Source organism: Schistocerca cancellata, chromosome 4 (genome assembly GCF_023864275.1).
Source record: "Schistocerca cancellata isolate TAMUIC-IGC-003103 chromosome 4, iqSchCanc2.1, whole genome shotgun sequence".
Classification (NCBI taxonomy): domain Eukaryota; kingdom Metazoa; phylum Arthropoda; class Insecta; order Orthoptera; family Acrididae; genus Schistocerca; species Schistocerca cancellata.
In genome coordinates, this window is record NC_064629.1 from 120,448,634 (window position 1) to 120,475,618 (window position 26,985).

The following is a 26,985-nucleotide window of genomic DNA, read 5'->3' on the forward strand; positions in this document are numbered from 1 at the left end:
GGACCAAAAGAAAATAACGTAAATGTGGGAAACGTAAAATCTGGTAATCTCAGAATAGGTTTTACGGTAATTATCCTTTTATATTGTTTATAATACTGACCATGTACTAAAAGTGTACTTTAGAAACAGAATGATAAGTAGATAGTAATGACCTCATATTTCTAAATCGCATAGATGAGGAATGTGTTTTGCTCCTACTGACACAAAAACTTGCGTGCGCCCTTGACTATTACTGTTTCACCGAGTTCCACATATTTTGCACTACGTGATCAAAAGTTTCGGGCACCCGCAAAACACACGTTTTTCATATTAAGCGCAATGTGCTGCCATCTACTGCCAGGTACTCCACATTAGCGACTACAGTGGTCATCAGACATCGTGAGAGAGCAGAATGGGGCGCTCCGCGGAAGGCACGGACTTCGAACTGGGTCAGGTGATTTGGAGTCACTTGTGTCATACTTCTGTACACGAGATTTAAACACTCCTAAACATCCCTAGACCCACTGTGTCCGATGTGATAGTGAAGTGGAAACGTGAAGGGGCACGTACAGCACAAAGGCGTACAGGCTGGCCTCGTATGTTGGCTGACAGAGACCGCCGCTGTTGAAGTGGGTCGTAATGTGTAATCGGCGGACATCTATCCAGACTATCACACAGAAATTCCAAACTGCATCAGGATCCACTGCAATTACTATGACAGTTAGGTGGGAGGTGAGAAAAATTGGATTTCATGGTCGAACGGCTGCTCATAGCCACACATACGCCGGTAAATGCAAAACGACACCTCGCTTGATGTAAGGAGCGTAAACATTGGACGACTGAACAGTGGAAAAACGTTGTGTGGAGTGACGAATCACGGTACACAATGTGGCGATCCGATGGCCGGGTGTGGGTATGGCGAACCCCCGGTGAACGTCATCTGCCAGTGTGTGTAGTGCCAACTGTAAAATTCTGAGGCGGTGGTGTTATTGTGTGGTCGTCTTTCTCATGAAAGGGGCTTGGACCCCTTGTTGTTTTTCGTGTCACTAACTCAGCACAGGTCTACATTGATGTTTTAAGCACCTTCTTGCGTCCCACTGTTGAAGAACAATTCGGCGATGGCGATTGCATCTTTCAATACGATCGAGCACCTGTTCACAATTCACGGCCTGTGGCGGAGTGGTTATACGACAATAACATCCCTGTAAAGGAGTGGCCTGTACAGAGTCCTGACCTGAATCCTATAGAACAGCTTTGGGTCGTTTTGGAACGCCTATTTCGCGCCAGGCCTCACCGACAGACATCGATACCTCCCCTCAGTGCAGCACTCCGTGAAGAATGGGCTGCCATCCCCCAAGAAACCTAGCAGCACCTGATGAAACGTATGCCATGCTAGAGTGGAAGCTGTCATCAAGGCTAAGGATGGGCCAACACCATATTGAATTCTAGCATTACTGATTGAGGGCGCCATGAACTTGTAAGTCATTTTCAGCTAGGTTTCCGGATACTTTTGATCACATGATGTATGTCTTTCATGTTCTCTTCGAATATTCTTTCTAATATTCCGGAACGAAGAATATACGTAGGGACTTCAGAAAGTAAGTTACACATGTCATCCCATGCTAATAAAACCATTGCCCAACAAGGGAGTTACATTGTCAGGTTTTCCTGCAGACACAGTTTTGCTGTTCTACGGGTGACAGGTGCATCACAAAGTGCGAGTGAAGCGGCGAGGCAGCTACAATCGTACTTCAAATTGAAAGCACGTAGGACAGTATGATTCTTGTCAACAAAATGTCTACATTGCACGCAGATTCACCGTGAAATTCTGGTTGTATGTGGACCAAATTGGACCAATTCGTAGTGAAATGATGCCGACAATTTGGCCAAAGCCGCTCAGACGTGAGTAATTCTGATGGGGAAATGGAAAATGAGCGTATGGCGTCAGTCGGTGGGAGTTCCCAGGCTGGAAGTTCGGCCACCAAGTGCAAGTCTTATTGGGTGCGACGCCACATTGGGCGACTTGGGCGTCGACAATGGGGATGAAATAATGATGAGGACAGCACAACTTCCACTCCCTGAGGGGAGTAAATCTCCCACCCCAGCCGGGAATAGAACCAGGGCCCCGAGCGTGGCAATCCAACGCGCTGACCGGTTTCTTTTTATCTCATTTTGTTCTATATTGTTCGTTGATTTGTTCATGGCGGACGTCCGATGACACCCGTTAAGGTTGCTCGTTGATTCGTTCTCAGTTTTTTTTTCTTTTTTATTACAGAGGGTAGCTAAACCCTCTGGCCGAACACGCTGAAATACCGTGCCGCCGACCGTTCAGCTGTTGGGGCGGAATCTGAAGGGGAACGGAGGCTATTGACCACAGACGACAATGTCCAGGCAACCGAGGAACTCATTCACAGCAATCGCAGATTTTCCAACGATGACGAGGTTCACCCAGCGATTCTCGAATGGCTGCGTGACAGAGGAGTGGAATACTATCGTTTATAAACCGAATGATTGGCAGATCGTTCCGACCGTTGCTTACATAAAAGTTATGACTATGTTAGAAAATAGTATCGCATACCTTTGTCACTTTGAAGTTTGAGTGCAGCAATGAATAGAAGTCAGTTGGGTTGCCATAGTAATATGTAACTCACATTTGAAATTCCATCGTAGCTTCATTTATCAAACGAAGTCGGCGACATACTTCGGCAGCAATAAATATTAAAAACTACGTTAGTACGTTAGAAATTTCAAGACAGTGGTCGTTATAGCTAAGAAGAAACCACACGTCGATCTGTTTACTAGTTCTTTATACATCTGAGTTGTCCTGTCTTCGCTAACACATCGAGTGTCACACTTGTTACCTTTCTTTTTTTACACTGACAGATTGCTGATTTCGACAAATTCTTATTTTCTTGGTGATGTGCAGAATGATTCACCATCTGTATGTGCATCTACATCTACATAGATACTCCGCAAGCCATGTGCGCGGTGGAGGGTACCCTGTACCAATACTAGTCGTTTCCTTTCCTGTTCCACTCGCAAATAGAGCGAAAGAAAAACGGCTATATGTATGCTCCTGTATGAGCCCTAATTTCTCTTATATTACGTCGTGGTCCTTACGCGCGATGTATGTTGGCGGCAGTCAGCTTCAAATGCCGGTTCTCTATATTTTCTCAACATTTTTTCTCGAGAAGAATGTCGCCTTCCCTCCAGGGATTCCCATTTAAGTTCCCTAAGCATCTTCGTAACACTTACGTGTTGTTCGAACCTACCGGTAACAAATCTAGCACCCCGTCTCTGAATTTCCTTCATGTTTTCCCTCAGTCCGACCTGGCACAGATCCCAAACACTCGAGCAGTACTCAAGAATAGGTCGCAGCAGAACCCTATTTGCGATATCCTCTACAAGTATACCACACTTCCCTAAAGTACTCCCAGTAAACCAAAGTCGGCCGCTCACCTTTCCTACCGTATTTCTCACACACTACTACAACCGTACCCGAACATTGCAGGTTTGTTCCTCCTACTCATCCGCATTAACTTAACATTTTTCCACATTTAGAGCTAGCTGCCATTCATCGCACCAACTAAAAATTTGGTCTATGTCGTCTTGTATCTTCCTACAGACACTCAACTTCAACACCTTACCGTACACCACAGCATCATCAGCTGACAACCGCAAATTTGCTGAATATCTGGTCCACCAAATCATTTATGTATACAGGGTGGTCCATTGATAGTGACCGGGCCAAATATCTCACGAAATAAGCATCAAACGAAAAAACTACAAACAACGAAACTCGTCTAGCTTGAAGGGAGAAGCCAGATGGCGCTATGGTTAGCCCGCTAGATGGCGCTGCCATAGATCAAACGGATATCAACTGCGTTTTTAAAAATAGGAACCCCCATTTTTATTACATATTCGCATTGTACGTAAAGAAATATGAATGTTTTAGTTGGACCACTTTTTTCGCTTTGTGATAGATGGCGCTGTAATAGTCACAAACATGTAAGTACGTGGTATCACGTAACATTCCGCCAGTGCTGACGGTATTTGTTTCGTGATACATTACCCGCGTTAAAATGGACCGTTTACCAATTGCGGAAAAGGTCGATATCGTGTTGATGTACGGCTATTGTGATCAAAATGCCCAACGGGCGTGTGCTATGTATGCTGCTAGGTATCCAGAACGACATCATCCAAGTGTCCGGATCGTTCGCCGGATAGTTACATTATTTAAGGAAACAGGAAGTGTTCAGCCACATGTGAAACGTCAACCACGACCTGCAACAAATGATGACGCCCAAGTAGGTTTTTAGCTGCTGTCGCGGCTAATCCGCACATCAGTAGCATACAAATTGCGCGAGAATCGGGTATCTCAGAAACGTCGGTGTTGAGAATGCTACATCATCATCCACTGCACCCGTACCATGCACCAGGAATGGCATGGCGACGACTTTGAACGTCGTGTACAGTTCTGTTACTGGGCACAAGAGAAATTACGGGACGATGACAGGTCATTTGCACGCGTTCTATTTAGCGACGAAGCGTCATTCACCAACAGCGGTAACATAAACCGGCATAATATGCACTATTGGGCAACGGAAAATCCACGATGGCTGCGACCTTGGCGGGTTAATCTATGGTGCGGCATTATGGATGGAAGGATAATTGGCCCCGCATTTTATCCATGGTAATCTAAATGGTGCAATGTATGCTGATTTCCTACGTAATGTTCTACCGATGTTACTACAAGATGTTTCACTGCATGACACAATGTCGATGTACTTCTAACATGGTGGATGTCCGGCACATAGCTCGCGTGCGGTTAAAGCGATATTGAATAGCATATTTCATGACAGGTGGATTGGTCGTCGAAGCACCATACCATGGCCCGCACTTTCACCGGATCTGACGTCCCCGGATTTCTTTCTGTGGGGAAAGTTGAAGGATATTTGCTATCGCGATCCACCGACAACGCCTGACAACATGCGTCAGCGGATTGTCAATGCATGTGCGAACATTACGGAAGGCGAACTACTCGCTCTTGAGAGGAATATCGTTACACGTGTTGCCAAATGCATTGAGGTTGACGGACATCATTTTGAGCATTTATTTCATTGGCTCAAATGGCTCTGAGCACTATGGGACTCAACATCTGAGGTCATCAGTCCCCTAGAACGTAGAACTACTTAAACCTAACTAACCTAAGGACATCACACACATCCATGGCCGAGGCAGGATTCGAACCTGCGACCGTAGCGCTCACGCGGTTCCAAACCGAAACGCCTAGAACCGCACGGCCACACCGGCCGGCATTTATTACATTAATGTGGTATTTACAGGTAATCAAATGGCTCTGAGCACTATGGGACTTAACATCTATGGTCATCAGTCCCCTAGAACTTAGAACTACTTAAACCTAACTAACCTAAGGACAGCACACAACACCCAGCCATCACGAGGCAGAGAAAATCCCTGACCCCGTACAGGTAATCACGCTGTAACAGCATGTGTTCTCAGAAATGATAAGTTTACAAAGGTACATGTATCACTTTGGAACAACCGAAATAAAATGTTCAAACGTACCTACATTCTGTATTTTAATTTAGAAAAACTTACCTGTTACCAACTGTTCGTCTAAAATTGTGAGTGATATGTTTGTGACTATTACAGCGCCATCTATCACAAAGCGAAAATAGTGGTCCAACTAAAACATTCATATTTCTTTACGTGCTGCACTGCACGAATATGTAATAAAAAATGAGGGTTCCTATTTAAAAAAAAACGCAGTTGATTTCCGTTTTTCCCATGGCAGCGCCATGTAGCGGGCCAACCATAGCGCCATCTGGTTTCCCCCTTCAAGCTAGACAAGTTTCGCTCTTTGTAGTTTTTTCGTTTGACGCTTATTTCGTGAAATATTTGGCCCGGTCACGATCAATGGACCACCCTGTATAGAGAACAACGGTCCTATCATCCTTCGCTGGGGCACTCCTGTCGATACCCTTGTCTCTGGTGAAAACTTGCCATCGAGGACAACATACTGGCTTCTATTACTTAACAAGTCTTCGAGCCACTCACATGTCTGCTAACTTATTCCATATACTTGTATATTCGTTAACAGCCTGCAACGGAGCACCGTGTCAAATTCTTTTCGGAAATCTAGAAATATGGAGTCTATCTGTTGCTCTTCATCCATAGTTCACAGTATGTCCTGTGAGAAAAGGGAAAGTGAGTTTTGCACTAGTGATGCTCTCTAAAACCCTGCTGATTTGTGGAGATAAGTTTCTCAGTTACAAGAAAGTTTATTATATTCGGAGAATATGTTGAAGGAGTCTGCAGTAGACAGAAGTTAGGGATGTTGGTCTGTAATTCTGCGGGTCGTGCGCTCCTCCCCAGTCGCCTGGGACTTGGTGCTGGGCGAAAGATTCACGATAAATGCGAGCTAGGTAAGGGACCAATGTCGTAGAGCACTCTTTGTAAAAGCTAATTAGGATTCCCTTCTGATCTGGTGATTTATTTGCTTTCATATCTTTCAGTTGTTTCTCTATCCTAGGAATGCTTATTACTATGCCGTCCATACGGGAGTCTGTCCGATGGTCCAATGACGGTATATTTGCACAATTATCCCGAGTGGTCCGCAGCTCGTGGTCGTGCGGTAGCGTTCTCGCTTCCCGCGCCCGGGTTCCCGGGTTCGATTCCCGGCGGGGGTCAGGGATTTTCTCTGCCTCGTGATGACTGGGTGTTGTGTGATGTCCTTAGGTTAGTTAGGTTTAAGTAGTTCTAGGTTCTAGGGGACTGATGACCATAGATGTTAAGTCCCATAGTGCTCAGAGCCATTTTTTTTAATCCTGAGTGAACGATTTCTTGAACGTGAAATTTAAAATTTCGGCTTTCGTTTTGCTGTCTTTAGTGGTTAAAATTGCTCTGAGCACTATGGGACTTAACATCTGAGGTCATCAGTCCCCTAGAACTTAGAACCACTTAAACCTAACTAACTTAAGGACATCACACCCACATCCATGACCGAGGCAGGATTCGAACCTGCGACCGGAGCGGTCGCGCGGTTCCAGACAGAAGCACCTAAAACTGCCCGGTTTTGCCGTCTTCGACTGCCACATCAGACTGGTCGACAAGGGACTGAATGGAAGCCTTGACCCACTTAGCGATTTCACATAGGACCAGAATTTTCTCGGGTTCTCTGCCAGATCCTTCGCTAAGGTGTGATGGTGGTGGCAGTTGTGTGCTTTGCGTATAGTTGTTTTCACAGTGGCACGAATGTCTACCGACCTTTCCTTGTCATTATTTGTGTCTTTTTTTTTAAACGAGAGTACAACAGCCTCTGCTTCCTCGGCATCTTGGAATTTCAGAACTAACGTCCAGTCCGGCTTGGATAGCTCAGATTACTCATCCAAAGATCCGTGGATTTCCTGTGTCACTTATCGTTTCTTTTACGTCTGGTCCAGAGTAGATCGTGGCTACCCGACAAGAGGGACTCTCGAAGTCCAAGGTTGTGTAGTTATTGATCTTTTCACATGTCACCATCTCGAAAGTGTACCACGAATATCGCGATTCGCAGATGGCCTCCGGTGACAGATTCAACTACCGTCTACAACTTCGTTTTGATGACAGGGGTACATTCTTTTGTGTTAGCAGAAGAGCCAACACCGTGTTACGAGTGGAGGCCGAAATGCACGCGTTTTAGCTCACGCAGGCTGCTGTGAGGAGGGAAGAACTATACTGACGTGAGGTCTGCAACATGACAAGGAATGAGAATTCAGAAAGCGGACGTAATTAGTTTGATACTTAACTTTAGTCCATTAATGACGAACGTCGCTCTTGACGGTACATGATTCACAAAATTATCTGTTCAGAATACATTCTTGAAGATATTAATTATAGTAACTGAACAGGGGGCCTTGCTAGGTCGTAGCAAGTGACGTAGCTGAAGGCTATGCTAAACTGTCGTCTCTGCAAATGAGAGCGTACGTAGACAGTGAACCATCGCTAGCAAAGTCGGCTGAACAACTGGGGCGAGTCCTAGGGAGTATCTCTGGAATAGACCTGCCGTGTGGCGGCGCTCGGTCTGCAATCACTGATAGTGGCGACACGCGGGTCCGACGTATACTAACGGACCGCGGCCGATTTATAGGCTACCACCTAGCAAGTGTGGTGTCTGGAGGTGACACCACACATACGACTATGGCTAGTTTTAACAGCATATAGGCGAAATTGTTCAAATGGCTCTGAGCACTACATCTGAGGTCATCAGTCCCCTAGAACTTAGAACTACTTAAACCTAACTAACCTAAGGACATCACACACATCCATGCCCGAGGCAGGATCCGAACCTGCGACCGGAGCGGTCGCGCGTTTCCAGACAGAAGCGCCTAGAACTGCTCGGTTTCAGCAGCCGGCCATATAGGCGAGTCACAATGGTTCAAATCATTCGCATTACAGTAATTAGTTGTTCTCTATGACACGTCGGGCAAATGGGCTATCTGTAATGCTACTTCCGCCGGTATGACAGTCCCATTCGCAGTGGCTCCTCTTCAATGAGGTAGTTAGAGGACTAAACGAAATTCACCATCTTCAAAGCCGTGAATAGAATATGGACAGTTTACGAAATGTGGCTCGAAGCAATCACCACTGAGGAAGACAGAGGCAGGTGTAAGAAAAATGTAATGCATTCTTCCGTTGAGAGCTTTCATGAATGAGGACGAGGAAGCAACTTGCGTCCACTTCCCCCCCTGCGTGGCAGCAGAGGCGCGCTGCGCGCCGGCCGCTAGCTGCGCGGCTGAGTCACGCAGTTAGAAATCGGCAAGCCTAGCGGCAGCATGGGTGTCACACTGTTTGGCGTCGGCGCCTGCTACTTTGAGTGCGTGCGTGCGCTGTGCAAGTGTTTGCGGAACTAAACTACACCTTTCGGATTATTGTGCTCTCCTCTTCACATTCCATTTTTGAGACAGGTAAGGACAACCATCATAGTGTCCCTTCAGATTATAACTTCTTTTCTTCATTTCATTAAAAAATGTATGTCAGAAAGTTGTAAATTGCTTTTAAATCTAGTCGTCGCTTTAGTCAGCATTATTACCCGTCATGTTTCCCGTGGCAGGTGAAGAAAGAAACACGCGTAGAGCGAAACAATTGTACAGACGGATTTGTGTCAACGTATTTGGGATTGTATGACGCTTTATTTCGTAGCTAAACACAAGCCCTCGCAAAACCACACACACACAAACAAATATTTAAATTTTATTCTTTATGTCAAATAAATAGAAAAGCATGTCATAGACGTACCTGTGCTTATACAATGCTAATAGGCCGCATTTATACTAAGCTGATTAAAGGATGTAAGTACGTGTAGTATTGTATTGGAGATAAATGTGATGTTTTTTCGTCCTGTTTCGGGTGGTAGATGTAGTACAGACTTAATGAGACACGGTTCCACTTAACACGTATGTTCGATAGTCGTCACGAATTTTTTGTTGTAGTGGTCAGTCCACTGAAGTCATAATTTTCGAGATGAAATTGTTTGCCACTTGCCCGACTTCTCATTTTGATGAGCCCGACAGTAGATGTCAGGCGAACTATTGTGTACAAAAACAGGAACATGGAACACAAACGTTCGCTGGGCAGCACGGAAGTGGGCATGTGTTACCTGCCAGACACGCACAATTTATTCCATTCACGTTTATGGCGGTTTTATTCACGCTTCCTTTCTGACGTTTGTTTTAATTCCATACGTTAGAAAGATGAGGTGACATACACAGCTGACATTTTAAGAGAAACCGGATCTTTAACACAGAAGTAGAAATTTCGTGCATAGTGTTAAGTAAATTTGGTATTGCGGGTTAAATCGATCTGAAGAGCTGCTAAGCTCACACTTATTGTCATTCATATTAAAACATACACAAACACAAGCACAGAGAGAGAGAGAGAGAGAGAGAGAGTGTAGAAACACGTGCCTAGACTGCACCTGTCTGTATCGAGATTCCTGGAGCTTTGCTCACCGCTCGAAAGACTTCGGCCATGTTCGGTTGTCTCCGTAGCAGCACAGAAAGTTCCGCAGACGTTAAATTTAGACGGTGAGTCAGACACAGTTGGCCACATTTTCTCCTCCACGTTACTGTCACATGCTGATTTCTTTCTAAAATGTTTCCAGAGGCATTTTCGTGATGTAATTGATGGCAACAGCCAGAGATGAATGCTTATTGCCGAGATGCAAACTATTACCTGCAAAGAAATAGAGCGTTCGGAAGGTGCTTAAGTACATTGAATAGTAGCACGAAGATATTTTATATAGTCTGTTGCGGAATAATTGTTTATTAGGAATGCTGCTAAGTGAGAGCTACTCCGTAGTGACACAAGGGTGCTCCTTTTATTCATCGCGTCAATAATTTTCGTTATTGTCGATATCGTTGAAACAAGAGTACTCTCACGTCGAATACAGGTGATTGATTGTCGAAAGAAATTTTGTTATCTGAGTTAAAAGGTCGAGCAAACCATTTAGGTACCATTTGGTGAGACTCCATAATCTCTCGCAGAATGAAACTCTCAATTCTGTTTAGACAACTTTTCGTCATTTTTTACATTCCATAAACTCTTTCGAGTGACTTTTCTTATCAAGCTGTATCAACACATTAACATGTGTCAACACATGTTTAGGTTTACGTACGTTATTCTTCGAGCTTGCAATGGAATGCATACTTCGTATGTTCAGGTCTCGTGTTAGTTGTGGAAAACCACTAAATTCTCACTGTGCGACAACACTGTGAAAGCTTAGGAATTAATTAGTACATGTGTACCAATACACAATGTTCGCGAAGCATTCTTGAGGTATGCGCGTTGCTGTGCTTGTTTTTAAATGTGCAAGTGTCTCCTCGCTGACATTTACAAGACCTAGTCACGCGTGATGATGGACGTTAAGACACGAACAATTTTTTCCAAATGAAACCGATTCTGAAAATCGCTGCCCGACGAACATTGTAATACTCTCTTCCATTATGACAGTTGAATGTCACCATTGTAAAAGATCCTCACCTGAAAACTTTTTTATCATCACTGCTGGTCCAATTGTACATAAAAATGACGTTGATGAAGTCAATAGTCCGTATCAGTGGTCGCATACGACGCTGTCGTGATACCTTATGTGAAATTCGAGAAAGTCTACAGAAAGCAGAAAGTTAGTATACTATACGCCTACTGAGAGCTCACAAACATAAACAGAGTACAACGTGAAACCGTAATCGCATTTAACAAGAATGGTAAAGCTGGCATTACTCTTTATAACTTGGGTGGATGTAATATAAGACTGGACGAATTAGTGAATCTTATAATATGGAAGCCATTTTATGGTCATATGAAATGTTTGTGTGAGGTTTTGGTTTAACTAGGTAATTTCAAATATGCTTCTTGGAGTGCTTTCCATTTGTTTGTGTTTCTTATTTAGCAACACACTGAAGAAACTGAAAAATTTCAGTGAGCAGCTAGATACTCCAACAGTGCAGAATTTCTGTAGTCAGTACGAGGGCGATTAGAGATCAACAAAATCCAATAGTGAACTGTAGGAAAGGCGTTGTCTACCACATGAAACATTACATTTAAAATTCGAGGAACTTTCGTGGGGATAATTTCCTAAAAAATACCACGACCATGGTAAAATAAAGGTTAGCATTCTTCATATTAATAAGTCATTGCCAAAGGCGACAGAGAAAGCCCTATTAACACATTGAGACACACCTTTGGACTGGAAGTCTGTCTGTCGCGTACTTAGCTGCTGTTCTTTCCGCTGACTCACTCTTTACTCACAAAAGAGATATTTATCTACGTTGTGACGAGTTGCCATTTTTAAGTTATAATCCTAGCAATTGTTGTGCAGCTACATGTTCTTGATGCATGTTTTTCTGCGTCAGCGTCCGTGAACTTTTTGTTAGACATGTGGCGGAAGAGGTACAATACTGAATTTCGGTTAGAGCTCGTACAGAAATACCCCATGCAGCGTTTAAATGATGCACTCACACAGCAAAACCTTGAAAAACACATACATTGGAAATCCACCTTTGTTGGTAATATATTGTTGACCTCACACAGGGGTAACACCTTCAAAATGGCAAATGTGATTGTGAAGCAGTTGTAGCGATAATCATTAATATGGAAAAACAAGAGAAAAAGCGTATAAGTTCAGTGGAGGAGATAAAAAATCGTATAATTTCTCAAACAACAGCAAGAATATTTTAATTCAGACAGTAAAATTGCAGAGAAATTAAGGATGGAATCTAGAAACTGAGGCTGAAATTGGGAGGAATAATGTTGTTGTTGCAGTTTGATGCAGGTGTCTATCCTGAGCAAGCCTTATCGTATCATCATATCTATAGTTAGTGCAACTTACATGTACTGAATTTTATCCATAGTGGATGCTGTTGAACTCCGTGACTGTTCCTTTTAGAATGTAGAAAAATTTCCGCTATCAGTCACAATAAAAAAATTATTTATTCGCCACACGACCGGTTTCGGGCTTGTGCCCATCCTCAGGTGTTTGTAGTTTCATGTATCTGTTTATATTGCTGGAGATCACTGTTTGAATACAAAGAAAATTATTTTCTGGTGACGAAACAGATACAAGTGGAACAATTGTACGTCGCAAAGCAGCATTTGTCGAAAATATACATAAAGATGAAGTATCCGTATTATAATTATGCTGTGGTGACAGTTTCTCCACTCATTTGCACTGAGTGTGACGAATAAATAATCTTTTATTGTGACTGGTAGCGGAAATTTTTGTACAGCTTACATCTATCTGAACCCACTTACTGTATTCGACTCCTTGTCTCTCCCTGCAGTATTCACTCCTCTCCCCTCCCCCACAAACACACTTGCCTCCATTGCCAAATGGACTGTTGAAGAGTGTGTTTCCAAACTGATTTATATCCATAAAATAAGGAGCTCCAGAGGACAGCTTGTTTTAATATCAGATCCTTAATGTTTCATGAGCATATGTGAAATTAAACACCTGACTTCATGATCTACCTGTGTTACTAAAACCCTTGATGTTTGGAAGTGAAGGGACTGGGTTCACGTCTTGTAGCGTGAAGGCACTTTGACATTAAAATAAATTTCTTTAATATTTCTTCTTATTATAATATGAAACAAAGTATTGTATTAAATAATTGTTATATGTACTGTTTATTATTATAACTGAATATGATTAAAATGAAGAACCATAATTTTTAAATGTGTCTAATGTCCTATTTTATATACGAAACTATTTAGCAGTAAACACCACAGGAATAAAAATTTCGAAACTTCTGTAATGATGTATGCGTGTTTCATCAGCGTAGTACCACATTTCAGTACAGCAGTAATGAATCATAGAAACAATCTGATTTGATGCTTTCATTAGCACCTTCATAACTGAACATCTTTTTATGGAATCCATAGGGAGGTGATCCGATCCCACACCTAGTTTGGAAAGCAGTTTTTTACGTCACTTATTTTCTCTGGTTTCACATTTTCCCACTGACAAATCTCGCACATTCATTGAATAGCACTTTTTACCTCTTTTCAGTGGACTAGCTTATCAAAAGGAGGTTGGGATGTTGCCATTTATACTCTCTGATAATTTTTTTGGGTTTTCTGTGCTTTTAATTACGCTGAACAAATCGTTTTCGAAGATTATTGGTATGGCTTGTTCGTGTGAGTTGTTGGTAACGCCAGAAAAAGCTTCATATATTTAAGACAGTTTCAACAAAGAAAACATATACATTCAGGCATTGAGAAATAATTTGTAACAAACAATTTCTGAGTCTGTAGGAAATGAATTTTCGTAGCAATGAATTATGCTATTCTGATTTAAGTTTGGGGAACACTTTCACGTGTCTTAAGTCTGTAACAACTCCTTGTCAGTGGGACCTCAGTAGGAATTCCCACTTCCCATTACACGAGGTGCATCCAATCTGCGTATGGATAGGCACACTCCATTTTGTCGGCTTACCGCTATCTGATGGGCTGGATTCAGTTAAACCAACCTTTTTACTAGGTACAAGAGAACTCCACCACTCACAAGAGGTTATCTTCGCGCATAAACTTTCAGTAACGTTGAGATGAAAACAACAGTAACGAGCTGTAATGCTAGGGAGCGACAACAGGGAGGAAAGTACTAGTAGCAAAAGAGGTGAGAGCGAACAGGAATGCTTATACACGGTATGAGTAAGAGGTGGTACATCTTCGACAGATCTGATTTTTGAGGGTGAGAATATCCATTCACTTTTGAGAGCAGCCATGTGCCACTTTTTATAGCCAGTAGTCGAAAAAGGATTTTAATTTAGAGAATTGACTTATCTATAGCGAGGACTAAAAACAATGGCATTCGTTTACCGAATTAAAGCGAATCTTTATTTCTAAAACCGTCAGTAACAATCTGATTAACGTTTTCTTTAGCGATCACGATGTAGTTAAGCTTACTTTGCGTAATGAAATAAGAGTGCGTCTCACGTCATAGGGACGTGGACAGAGGCCGTTCTCATGAGCGTCACAAAAACGGGAGAAGGAACATCGCAACTTCACTACGTTCTGGATCCAATCACCTCTAATGCCCTAGGTTTTGTCCAAGAGAGAAAACCGAATACAAATAAAGCTGCACTAGTGACACCTAAATTAAGAACACTGTATTTATAAGTACCCAATGAGATTGTTTTATGATTTGTAACATCTTTCTGCTTTGTAGACACGAATTGTTAGGGCCCCTCACACACCCTACTTGCAATCTGTCGCTTTCTTCGATCCTTTCACACACGAGCGATTTAGCAAGCTGGTTCAACTATTTCGAACGCCATGGAAAATGAACTGCTGTGCTTAGGAGCGGTGACACGATCTCTCTACGTTGACTAATATGATGCAAAAAATAATTACATTTTATTGACATCAAGTGTGTTGAGTACACGTTTCTAGTCTGTATTTCCAGTCTACAAGCGCCCTACACTATTTCGAACTAAACTGAGTACATAACTGATATGACCTCAGTGAAAATATTTCCCTTTTTACACCAAATTTTGATCCAAGAAAGAATATTAACAGGATCTAACTTCGATTCCATTTATAAGTTGAGAAGTGGGACGTGTTTCATAGCGCTACGAAAATTTAATTACGTATTTATTTGAATGCAGCATTATATTCAAACCTTCTGATTTCTTGGGAAAATGTATGGTCTTTGTGCTCGCCCTTATAGAGAGGACACGTGATATGAGGGTATAAGACCTCAGTTGGTAGACACTAGAACTTACTCACAAATAAATCTGAAATACAGCATCAGCGGCCTGAGCGGGGTGGCGCAGTGGTTAGCACACTGGACTCGCATTCGGGAGGACGACGGTTCAAACCCGCGTCCGGCCATCCTAATTTAGGTCTTCCGTGATTTCCCTAAATCGCTTCAGGCAGATACCGGGATGGTTCCTTTGAAAGGGCACGGCCGACTTCCTTCCCCAACCATCCCTAACCCGATGGGACCGATGACCTCGCTGTCTGGTCCTTTCCCCCAAATCAACCAACCACCCGGGATCAGCGTGAACTCTCGATGTTCGCAGAAGCACTAACTTACCTTATACCGACCGTAAAATGCTTTCAAAGAATTTCAAAGCAAAATAGTCTGTGTCACATTTTCAAACGGATTCAAAATAAAATGTCTTTCTTAAACTGAAATTTTATTCTGCGTTTTTTTTTCAATTCAGAGTGTGTAATATGTTAGTAAATGGTAGTTTTCACCTCTTGATGGATTGCCAAAATAGCTAGATTTGTTAATTTCGAGGTGGATACTATAGATGGTGAATAATATTTTATCATTCTCAACTTACAGAAGCTTCTCTCACTACTATAATTAGTTACGACAGCTGCGAGGAACATTCTCAGTGTAGTGAAACCATGTTAGGTAGCCTCCTTCAAGCTGGACTCGTAAATAAACTGTAAATTAACCCCAGTAGACCAGAGTCAACAAGTTATTTCTTACAGTCTGTTGTAACTACGAAAGCACGTAGACGTACTCACACTTTTGTGTCAATATCTTGGGGAGCTTTGTCAAGGTTGCATTCCTCAACTTCGATACTTAATATTTTTGCAGGCCTTACAAAGGCATATTTTCGGCCAAATTCTAGAGCTGTAGGAACGTTTCTCGAATTTTAACAATTTCCCTATGTAATAAAGAAAATATTTTTCGTTTTAAATAATCTTCGTACGATAAACCGGCGTCTCTAATTTTGTCGCCAGAAATGTGCCTCCTAATTCAACCTTGGAATTCAACAGAAATGCCAACAACGTTTTACAAATTTTAAACGTAACTTAAAACCTCGTCTAAGAATTCCTCTGCTTATCATAGAATGTCGTCTGTAAGGCGCTTATTTACTGAATCACACTGATTTACGTTGAATCACTCAATTTGCAAATGGCTTTGGATGTTAGCCATTTCACGCAGTACTGGTTCTCAGGGACTCGAGATACATAGAAAACGAAAATGATTGCATCACGACTAACAAAGTTCCTGCGTCCGTTCAGGTGTTCAAGTTTTCATTTATTTCTCTTGGCCTCACTAGTGTTGTCAAATTTTTTTTGTAATGATTTCGTGTCATGTTTACTGCCTCGCTTCTGACGCTCCAATGTGTGCCCTGCACCCTCTCCAAACCCTTGCCCATAATAACAATCAAATAAACTCCCATCGCTGGGTGAACATTGAAAAGGAAGCATAACAGCCTTACAATTTGCCCTAGAAAGTCACTGAATCCACCTCTACCGAAGCCGCATGCAAGCAAACTACACTGAAGCACCAAAGAAGCTAGTATAGGGATGCGTATTCAAATGTGTAAGCAGGCAGAATACGGCGCTGATGTCGGCAACGCCTACATAAGACAAAGGTGTCTGGCGCAGTTTTTAGATCAAAATGGTTCAGATGGCTCTGAGCACTATGGGACTTAACTTCTGAGGTCATCAGTCCCCTAGAACTTAGAACTAGTTAAACCTAAGGACATCACACAAATCCATGCCTGAGGCAGGACTCGAACCTGCGACCGTAGCGGTCGCGCCCGTTCCAGACTGTAGCGCCTAGAACCGCTCGCCCAGTTGCTAGATCGGTTACTGCTGCTACAATGGCAGGTTATCTAGAGTTAAGTGAGTTTGAACGTGGTGTTACAGTCGGCGCACGAGCGATGGGACACAGCGTCTCCGAGGTAGCGATGAAGTGGGGATTTTCCCGTACGACCATTTCACGAGTGTACCGTGAATGTCAGGAATTCGGTAACACGTCAAATTTCGGACATCGCTGCGGCCGGAAAAAGATCCTGCAAGAACGGGAACCAGCGACGACTGAAGAGAATTGTTCAGCGTGACAGAAGTGCAAGCCTTCCGCAAATTGCTGCAGATTTCAATGCTGGGCCATCGGCAAGCGTCAGCGTGCGAACCATTCATCGAAATATCATCGATATGGGCTTTCGGAGCCGGAGGCCCACTTGTGTATCCTTGATGACGACACAGCACAACGCTTTACGCCTCGCTTCGGCCCGTCAGCACCGACATTGGAGTGATGATGACTGGTAACATGTTGCCTAGTCGGATGAGTCTCTTTTCAAATTGTATCGAGCGGATGGCCGTGTACGGTCATGGAGACAACCTCATGAATCCATGGACCCTGCTTGTCAGCAGGGGACTGTTCAAACTGATGCAGGCTCTGTAATGGTGTAGGGCGTGCGCAGTTGTAGTGATATGGGACCCCTGATACGTCTTGATACGACTCTGACTGGCGACACGTATGTAAGCGTCCTGTCTGATCATCTGCATCCATTCATGTCAGCTGTGCATTCCGACGAACTTGGGAAATTCCAGGAGGATAATGCGACACCCCACACGTCCGGAATTGCTACAGAGTGGCTCCAGGAACGCTCTTCTGAGTTTAAACATTTCCGCCGGCCTCCAAAATCCCCAAACATGATCGTTATTGATCTGGGATGCCTTGCAATGTGCTATTCAGAAGAGATCTCCACCCCCTCATACCCCTACGGATTTATGGACAGCCTTGAAGGATTCATGTTGCCAGTTCCTCCCCGCACTACTTCAGACATTAGTCAAGTCGAGGCGACATCGCGCTGCGGCACTTCTGCGTGCTCTCGGGGCCCTACACGATATTAGGCAGGTGTACCATTTTCTTTGGCTCTTCAGTGTACGGTCAGTGGGTGGTTTGGGCAATGCACAAATTCGACATTAGGATTGATATGTTTTATTCGTTGCTGCACATCTGTCTCTCTTCTGGCCACTGTAGCAACATTATCGTAAGCTTGCCCTATACAATTCATAATGTCGAGTCCATCAGCTTCGAGCGTCTGCTAAGAGAACATTTATACAGGTACGCCAACTGCTGAACGAAGCACAAGTGCGCTTCAGAATTTTTATGCCTGAACTAGAATTCCACCGACAAACTTTCAGAACTGCCCGGGGATAGCATCTGAGTATTCTCATATAAGACACCGACAGCCTCCGGCCGCTCGTTACACAATGATAACTTAATTATGATTTATTCGGTTTGTTGCTCCAGTTGTCTTTTTTTTTTCTTTGCGGATACATCGTCACGAAAGTGGAAAAGCCAGCAGTGAATATACCACCAGAATGTAAAACACAACAACCCTCAGACGATGGAAAAGTACTGCGATGCGGCTGAAGTCGGTTGCGGGAACAGATCGTCATAACGTCGTTGTGCGGCTCTTCCATTGCGCAGTCCAACATTGCATTCAGTGAATCCACATATGATGTGCATTGTGTATATCGGTCAGCTCTTCATCAGTAAACCTATCCAAAGTACTGTTGTGTCAATTCGCACAAGTGGCGTCAATTGAAGATAGTTGCACCAAGCAACCAAACTCCCTGAAGAGGCCTTTACAGCTGTTATCAGTCCACCGCCGTAGCTGGGTGGTCAGCATAGATGGCTGCAATATGAAGGACCCGGGCTCGATTTCTGATGCAGCCGAGGACTTTTCTTTGGTGGGAAGACTCCTAAAGGATTCACTAAACCTCGTGATGCCAATAAAGGAGCTACTTGAGCGAATAGCAGCGGCTTCATGGTCTGGAAAGCTTGCAAAACGGCCGGGAGAGTGTGTGCTGACTGCATACCCCTGCATACCGCATTCGCATGATGCTGCAAGGCAGAGGATGACACGGCAGCCTGGAGACGTCCATTGGGCCTTCACAGCCAGGTAATTAGGGCAAGAAACCCAACGAAATGCATTAACTCTATAACAAGCTGCCAGAGATCGTGGGTCCCTCATACCAAAATACTCAGAAGGTATTCCTCAACAATCTGTGAAAGTCTGTCAGAGGAGTTCTGGTTCACCATGTATAGTGATTCCTTTACTTCGAACATCACATTTCAGGTCTAACTCTACACATATTTGCATATGGTTATGATACTATTTATTCCAGTCTTCCAATAGTCCATCACGTTCTTCCCCCTGTCTCTGTCCATCTTCATCTCCTCCCCTATCTGTCCATCTCCTTCTGCTTTCTCTGTATCCACCTTCTCCTCCACCTCTATCTACCTGCTCCCGCCCCCCTCTGTAGACCTGCTGCTGCCCCCCTCTGTAGACCTGCTGCCGCCCCCCTCTGTCCACCTGCTTCCACTCCCCCTCTTGTCAGCTGCTCCCACCCCCCTCTGTCCACCTGCTCCCGCCCCCCTCTGTCCACCTGCTCCCATCCCCCTCTGTCCACCTGCTCCCGTCCCCCTCTGTCCACCTGCTCCCGCCCCCCTCTGTCCACCTGCTCCCGTCCCCCTCTGTCCACCTGCTCCCACCCCCCTCTGTCCACCTGCTCCCGCCCCCCCCTCTGTCCACCTGCTCCCGCCCCCTCTGTCCACCTGCTCCCGCCCCCCTCTGTCCACCTGCTCCCGCCCCCCTCTGTCCACCTGCTCCCGCCCACCTTCTGTCCAGCTGCTCCCGCCCCCCTCTGTCCAGCTGCTCCCGCCCCCCTCAGTCCACCTGCTCCCGCCCCCCTCTGTCCACCTGCTCCCGCCCCCCTCTGTCCACCTGCTCCCGCCCCCCCTCTGTCCACCTGCTCCCGCCCCCCCCTCTGTCCACCTGCTCCCGCCCCCCCTCTGCCCACCTGCTCCCGCCCCCCCTCTGCCCACCTGCTCCCGCCCCCCCCTCTGTCCACCTGCTCATGCCCCCCCTCTGTCCACCTGCTCACGCCCCCCTCTGTCCACCTGCTCACGCCCCCCTCTGTCCACCTGCTCACGCCCCCCTCTGTCCACCTGCTCACGCCCCCCTCTGTCCACCTGCTCCCACCCCCCTCTGTCCACCTGCTCCCGCCCCCCTCTGTCCACCTGCTCCTCTCGCCTGTCACGGTCCACCTGCTCCTCTCGCCTCTCACAGTCTGTCTCCTTCTCCTTTCTTCTTGGCCCAACCTTCTCCTACTCCTCCCTCCTTTATGTCTATCTCATCCTCCCCTCTATCTCACCTTCTGACCCCATCTAAATGCGTCTCCTCCACCCCTTTTCTCTGTCCATCTCTTCCTTTCCCCTCATTGTCTCATTTTCTGCTCTCCACTACTCTCTCTGTGTTACCCCATCCCTTAATAGGAGATCACTGTTTTTTATCGCCACAGTGTTTTCTTCCAGATACTAAGTGATATGTGTACAAATGTTGGGTGAAAACGATCCAGATATTTAGGAGGATCTTTGTACTTGTGGCTTTGCCTGCACACATCCCATACATTTCATTCTCATGTAACTTATTACACACAAATTTTCACACTTATTTCACCTGTATCTTTAACGGGTTTCGCCCTGTAATTTCATTTTCACACAGCTCAGTGTTTATGACGTTATATCTCCTGAAATATGTATCTTGCAATTACATATTTTTGAAGGTACATTCAGTGGCATATGTGGATACTGTTTGCTATAATATGTTGCGGTTGGTTGGTCGGTTTAGAGGGGGGGACCAAACAGCGAGGTCATCGGTCCCATCGGATAAGGGGAGGATAGGGAAGGAAATCGGCTGTGCCCTTTCAAATGGACCATCTCGGCATTTGCCTGAAGCGATTTAGGGAAATCACGGAGAAACTGTCAGGATGGCCAGACGCGGGTTTGAACCATCGTCCTCCTGAATGCGAGTCCACTGTGCTAACCACTGCGAAACCTCGCTAGATAATATGTTGCGAACAGAGTTGACAGCAAAGGAGTAATAGATCAAAACGTCCTGCTTCATGCGGCAGTTTTGCTGCGTGAACAGCGAAAATGTAGTAAGCGAGAACCTTGTTCTCTTTCATCAGTTTGTGGTGATTGTCAACGAGAATAAGTTTCGTTAAGGTTAGAAAGTATGTGTAAAGTTAGTTGCAAGTCAATAAGTTCTCTCATTGACAAGTACTGGCTTAATAATGTCTGAGTTTTCGTGCATCGTGGGCTACACTTCTGTTTCACCCCTACCCCCACCCTTTTGGTATTAAGTGGTTCTCAGCACCAGACTGATTCTTTCCAGACAGTGATGTTGTTGTGACCAGAGGAAACTACTTTCTTCTGGCCACAAATTTGGGTTCTTTGATTACTCTGGGAGAAGGCCAGTCACGAAATATTACACACGTAAAAAAAAAGTTTTACATCACCCCGGTTCCCAGAACTCCTGAAGATAGATGTTGACTGTGGGTATTGTATCACAGACACAGCCCCTTTGGCTGTTCAGAGATGTCACTAAACCCGCACAAAGATGTAAACAACCATACATGAGCAGCGCCTATTAGACGGAGGGGGTCCGACAGCCCATCAGTCCCAATCATTCCACCAGGAAGGAGGTGTTATCTGTAGTTCAACTATGCCTAGACGATCAATACCGCGGTTCGATCGCGTCCGCATTGTTACTTTGTACCAGGAAGCGCTCTCAACAAGGGAAGTGTCCAGGCGTCTCGGCGTGAACCAAAGCGATGTTATTCGGACATGGAGGAGATGCAGAGAGACAGGAACTGTCGATGACATGCCCCGCTCAGGCCGCCCAAGGGCTACTACTGCAGTGGATGACCGCTATCTACGGGCTATGGCTCGGTGGAATCCTAACAGCAAGGCCAGCATGTTGAATAACGCGTTTCGTGCAGCCACAGGACATAGTGTTACAACTCAGACTGTGCACAATAGGCTGCATGATGCGCAACTTCACTCCCGGCGTCCATGGTGACGTCCATCTTTGCAACCATGACACCTTGCAGCGCGGTACAGATGGGCCCAACAACGTGCCGAATGGACCGCTAAGGACTGGCATCACGTTCTCTTCACCGATGAGTGTCGCATATGCCTTCAACCAGACATTCGTCGGAGACGTGTTTTGAGGCAATCACGTCAGGCTGGACGCCTTAGACACACTGTCCAGCGAGTGCAGCAAGGTGGAGGTTCCCTGATGTTTTGGGGTGGCAAGACGCCCCCTACGTTCGTGGTCAAAAATCAAATCCCTGAAGAGGAGAAGTCGTGATAATAAATAAAACAAGTCATCAGGGCTAATAGGGCGGTGGCTAACTATGATATATATGTGTGTATAAAGTACAGTGAGTGAGAACGAAAGATATACATCAGGAAAGATCAGGATTAGGGTCTCCAGCAAGTTAAATATCCAAACCCCCCCCCCTTTGTTACCGTTGCAGTCACCCTAATATGATACAGGGTGTTTCAAAAATGACCGGTATATTTGAAACGGCAATAAAAACTAAACGAGCAGCGATAGAAATACACCGTTTGTTGCAATATGCTTGGGACAACAGTACATTTTCAGGCAGACAAACTTTCGAAATTACAGTAGTTACAATTTTCAACAACAGATGGCGCTGCGGTCTGGGAAACTCTATAGTACGATATTTTCCACATATCCACCGTGCGTAGCAATAATATGGCGTAGTCTCTGAATGAAATTACCCGAAACCTTTGACAACGTGTCTGGCGGAATGGCTTCACATGCAGATGAGATGTACTGCTTCAGCTGTTCAATTGTTTCTGGATTCTGGCGGTACACCAATCCACGCCGCCTCCTGCATGTTTCGGATAGCCCAAAGCAATCACACGATCATCGAAATATTCATCCAGGAAATTAAAGACGTCGGCCGTGCGATATGGCCGGGCACCATCTTGCATAAACCACGAGGTGTTCGCAGTGTCGTCTAAGGCAGCTTGTACCGGCACAAATTCACGAAGAATGTCCAGATAGCGTGATGCAGTAATCGTTTCGGATCTGAAAAATGGGCCAATGATTCCTTTGGAAGAAATGGCGGCCCAGACCAGTACTTTTTGAGGATGCAGGGACGATGGGACTGCAACATGGGGCTTTTCGGTTCCCCATATGCGCCAGTTCTGTTTATTGACGAAGCCGTCCAGGTAAAAATAAGCTTCGTCAGTAAACCAAATGCTGCCCACATGCATATCGCCGTCAACAATCGTGTGCACTATATCGTTAGCGAATGTCTCTCGTGCAGCAATGGTAGCGGCGCTGAGGGGTTGCCGCGTTTGAATTTTGTGTGGATAGAGGTGTAAACTCTGGCGCATGAGACGATACGTGGACGTTGGCGTCATTTGGACCGCAGCTGCAACACGGTGAACGGAAACCCGAGGCCGCTGTTGGATCACCTGCTGCACTAGCTGCGCGTCGCCCTCTGTGGTTGACGTACGCGGTCGCCCTACCTTTCCAGCACGTTCATCCGTCACGTTCCCAGTCCGTTGAAATTTTGCAAACAGATCCTTTATTGTATCGCTTTTTCGGTCCTTTGGTTACATTAAACCTCCGTTGAAAACTTCGTCTTGTTGCAACAACACTGTGTTCTAGGCGGTGGAATTCCAACCCCAGAAAAATCCTCTGTTCTAAGGAATAAACCATGTTGTCTACAGCACACTTGCACGTTGTGAACAGCACACGCTTACAGCAGAAAGACGACGTACAGAATGGCGCACCCACAGACTGCGTTGTCTTCTATATCTTTCACATCACTTGCAGCGCCATCTGTTGTTGAAAATTGTAACTACTGTAATTTCGAAAGTTTGTCCGCCTGAAAATGTACTGTTGTCCCAAGCATATTGCAACAAACGGTGTATTTCTATCGCTGCTCGTTTAGTTTTTATTGCCGTTTCAAATATACCGGTCATTTTTGAAACACCCTGTATATAACATAATATACAATGTTGGAAAACGTAATTCGCGTAAAAATAAGTAGAATCACAAAGGATATGAAATTACAATCCACTTTGTTGACAGTCAAAGATATTGAAAATACCACAGTGCTTTAGTTCCATATGGTTGTTCAGAGTGTGAAATCGCAAGGTGTTTTTACAAAAATGGTTCAAATGGCTCTGAGCACTATGGGACTTAACATCTGAGGTCATCAGTCCCCTAGAACGTAGAACTACTTAAACCTAACTAACCTAAGGACATCACACACATCCATGCCCGAGACAGGATTCGAACCTGCGACCGTAGCAGTCGCGCGGTTCCAGACTGAAGTGCGTAGAACCGCTCGGCCACCGCGGCCGGCGGTTTTCTTACAGTTCTTGCTCTCCACCTCCTCAAGGATGTTCAGAATCAAACCTTTTTCTCGACAATGTAAAATAAGATAAATTGGAGTTCAGGCAATCAACCGTATATCCCGTACCAAAAAGATGTGCTCTTAAGAACGACTGTGATCTGGCTACATTAAAATGCAAACAGAAACGCACATTATTATGACTTCCTTTGCACGTTGTGCGGTTCTTTAGTGGATACAGGAGCGAGGAACAGACGCCATTCATGAAGGGAGAATTCAGATGTTAATTTATTCTACATCTAACATAAATAGTAAAAATAATGCGTAATTTTTTTGCTGCAATTTTAGTGTCAGTTGGTAAGAGTAGATTTGAATGTAGACACACATACAGATACAAAAGATTTACAAATACGTCACTCTTCAATACACAGACTATTCAGATGAAGTCGAGCCCTGGCCACTATGAAAGTCCGTAAATGTTACTCAACTCTCAAAACACAAAAATTGGCTCAGTGCATGAATGTTCGTACATAAGTACATCCTCCTCTGGAGCTCCGAAGTGGGGATGCTTACATCTCGTTAGCAGCGGCGTAATCATTCGTGGCAGCGCCTTCGTGCCACGGTGGCGGCTCTTGGAAATGCGGTGGCGTAAATGGCGGCGCGCGTATTTGAAAGTGCGGCCGACCGTATAGCGGTCGATACCGCACACACTAAAAGGTCTGCCAGAGTGGCCAATGTATTTCATCGGGCAGTCCCAACACTGAACGCTGTAAACACAAGATGTATCGAACTGAGGAACAGAAGACCATTCCCTATACCTGTATTTTTGGCCAGTGCTCTGAAGAATAAAAGACGCTTGAGAGATATTTTTTATTACACAACTGGCCATTGAAATTGCTACACCACGAAGATGACGTACTACAGACGCGAAATTTAACCGGCAGGAAGAAGATGATATGCAAATGATTAGCTTTTCAGAGCATTCACACAAGGCTGGCGACACCTACAACGTGCAGACATGTGGAAAGTTTCCAACCGATTTCTCATACACAAACAGCAGTTGACCGGCGTTGCCTGGTGAAACGTTGTTGTGATGCCTCGTGTAAGGAGGAGAAATGCGTACCATCACGTTTCCGACTTTGATAAAGGTCGCATTGTAGCCTATCGCGATTGCGGTTTATCGTATCGCGACATTGCTGCTCGCGTTGGTCGAGATCGAATGACTGTTAGCAGAATGTGGAATCGGTGGGTTTAGGAGGGTAATACGGAACGCCGTGCTGGATCGCAACGGCCTCGTATCACTAGCAGTCGAGATGGCAGGCATCTTATCCGCATGGCTGTAACGGATCGTGCAGCCACGTCTCGATCCCTGAGTCAACAGATGGGGACGTTTGCAAGACAACAACCATCTGCACGAACAGTTCGACGATGATTGCAGCAGCATGGACTATCAGCTCGGAGACCATGGCTGCGGTTACCCTTGACGCTACATCACAGACAGGAGCGCCTGCGATGGTGTACTCAACGATGAACCTGGGTGCACGAATGGCAAAACACAATTATTTCGGATGAATCCAGGTTCTGTTTCCAGCATCATGATGGTCGCATCCGTGTTTGGCGACATCGCGGTGAACGCGCATTGGAAGCGTGTATTCGTCATCGCCATACTGGCTTTTCACCCGGCGTGATGGTATGGGGTGCTATTGGTTACACGTCTCGGTCACCTCTTGTTCGCATTGACGGCATTTTGAACAGTGGACATTACATTTCAGATGTGTTACGACCCGTGGGTCTGCCCTTCATTCGATCCCTGCGAAACCCTACATTTCAGTAGGATAATGCACGACCGCATGTTGCAGGTCCTGTACGGGCCTTTCTGGATACAGAAAATGTTCGGATGTTGCCCTGGCGAGGACATTCTCCAGATCTCTCACCAATTGAAAACGTCTGGTCAATGGTGGCTGGGCAACTGGCTCGTCACAATACGTTAGTCACTACTCTTGATGAACTGTGGTATCGTGTTGAAGCTGCACGGGCAGCTGTACCTGTACACGCCATCCAAGCTCTGTTTGACTGAATGCCCAGGCGTACCAAGGCCGTTATTACGGCCAGAGGTGGTTGTTCTGGGTACTGATTTCTCAGGATCTATGCACCCAAATTGCGTGAAATTCTATTCACATGTCAGTTCTAGTATAATATATTTGTCCAATGAATACCCGTTTATCATCTGCATTTCTTCGTGGTGTAGCAATTTTAATGGCCGGTAGTGTACAATCGCACAGCTGCTATCATAGTTTGACGAAATTGTCGAAATAAAAGCCATACCAGAACTCGTAACGTTACGAAGACGTCGTCTACTCGAACCGATAGCAAACCACAGACTAACGTCCCCTGGCAACACTTAAACACACAGAGCGAGATGTCGCAGTGGTTACCCGCTGAACTCGCTTTGGGAAGGACGACGGATCAAACCCTCGTCCGGCCATCCTGATTTAGGTT

At 45.1% G+C, this 26,985-nt stretch overlaps 1 protein-coding gene across 1 annotated transcript in view; it reads left to right on the plus strand.

Annotated features, from left to right (window-relative positions):
• The first annotated feature begins 8,800 nt into the window (after window positions 1–8,800).
• Window positions 8,801–26,985, plus strand: part of LOC126183921 (dual specificity protein phosphatase 10) — a 216,504-nt gene continuing 198,319 nt past the window's right edge. Inside the window, exon 1 of the mRNA XM_049926267.1 lies at window positions 8,801–8,948. The gene's annotated coding sequence lies outside the window, so the exon portion shown is untranslated. The remainder of the gene's footprint in view (window positions 8,949–26,985) is intronic.